At 41.3% G+C, this 1,680-nt stretch overlaps 1 protein-coding gene across 1 annotated transcript in view; it reads right to left on the minus strand.

Moving 5' to 3' along the window:
- LOC101302603 overlaps positions 1-1,680 on the minus strand; it is a 4,379-nt gene that overhangs the window by 793 nt on the left and 1,906 nt on the right. The gene's annotated exons all lie outside the window — the stretch shown is intronic.

The following is a 1,680-nucleotide window of genomic DNA, read 5'->3' on the forward strand; positions in this document are numbered from 1 at the left end:
TGCTCCCTCTTGCTATCACCATGGAGCCCTTAGTGAGTTTCCACTTTCCACAGCCAAGTAGATTCATGTAGCCATCATCATCTAACTTTCCAACTGAAATTAAATTCAAGCAGAGATCAGGTACATGCCTTACATCCTTGAGCACAAGTTTGCAGCCTAAATTTGTCTGCAAAATCACATCACCAATTCCCAAAATTTTTGAGACGCCTTTATTTCCCATTCTCACTAAGCCAAGATCACCTGCTCTATAACTTGAGAAGAATTCCTTCCGAGGAGGAGCATGGAAGGAGGCACCGTTGTCAACAACCCATGTCATTCCTTCACTTGAAAGGCTCAGACATGCTTTTTCACATTCGGAAAGTAGCTCTTCACATTCTAGAGACTCTGATAATATTATAATATCACCATCTGAAGAAATCGCAGCAGTGTCCGACTCATCTTCCTTCACTTCCTTCTTCTTTTCTCTCTTCATTTTTCTACATTCTCTTCTATAATGACCCTTCTCATGGCAATGGTAACATTCAACATCCTTCCTTGACCGAGACTTGCTTCTTGATTTCCCATGACCATGAAAATGTTGGTGTGGCCTCTGGATCTTAGCTCTTCCTCTTCTTTCTACAACCACGGCCTCAGAATATGAAGAATCTGTGGACTTTCTTCTCACCTCTTCATTCAGCAAATTGCTAGTCACTTGACTAAATGACATAACACCTTCCGGGGCAAAGTTGCTGACTGACCACCAATGTTTCCCAACTATCAGGGAGTGAACTGAGAAGTAGTAACGCCTGTAATTCGTCATCAAGAACCATATTCATTGAGGAGAGCTGATTGACAATGCTCTGCATCTCATTCAAGTGCTCATTGATTGAGGTATCTTCTTTGTATTTCAGATTAACAAGCTTTCTAATCAGAAAAGCTTTGTTGGCTGCCGTCTTCCTTTCGTATAAGCTTTCAAGCTTCCTCCATAATGTGAGAGCTGTGGTCTCTTTCGAAACATGATGGAAGACGTTGTCATCGAGCCATTGCCGTATAACTCCAATGGTTTTTCTGTTCAGCTTCTTCCAATCATCTTCAGACATCGTCTCTGGCTTTTCACCTTCAATTGGAGAATACAAGTCTTTGCAATAGAGTATGTCTTCCATCTTTGCCTTCCAGATCATGTAGTTCCTCCCATTCAAGCTAACCATCCGGCTTGTATTGACATCCATGGTTTTACCCACTCACCAGTGGCTCTGATACCACTTTGTTGGGAGAGGAACTAGATTATGCAGCAAAAATATATGAACCAAAATTGCACAGCAAAAACACAGCAAGAACATAAACAAATAACAACAGCAGATAACAGCAGCAAAGACACCAATTTTAACGTGGAAACCCTTCAGTGTGAAGGGAAAAACCACGAGACAATCTCCGAAGAACTTCCACTATGATAAATGGGATTACAGCCACCAATCTCTCTAGATCACTAGAGGAAAACTCTCAAGAGAAACACTCTTGGATACAAAACACAAGAAGACTTATCAGAGAAAGGATTGCTGTCCTCTTTCTCTCCTATCACAGTAAAACACTCTTCTCTCTTCTCTCTTCTCTCTTGTCTAACCAAGGCTACTGAGAGCTGAATACATAAACATACACTCTTCTAGACTTCTTGAGAAGATGAGAGATACACCGACAACCAAT

The sequence above is a fragment of the Fragaria vesca genome, linkage group LG2, assembly GCF_000184155.1.
Source record: "Fragaria vesca subsp. vesca linkage group LG2, FraVesHawaii_1.0, whole genome shotgun sequence".
NCBI classification, from domain to species: Eukaryota; Viridiplantae; Streptophyta; class Magnoliopsida; order Rosales; family Rosaceae; genus Fragaria; species Fragaria vesca.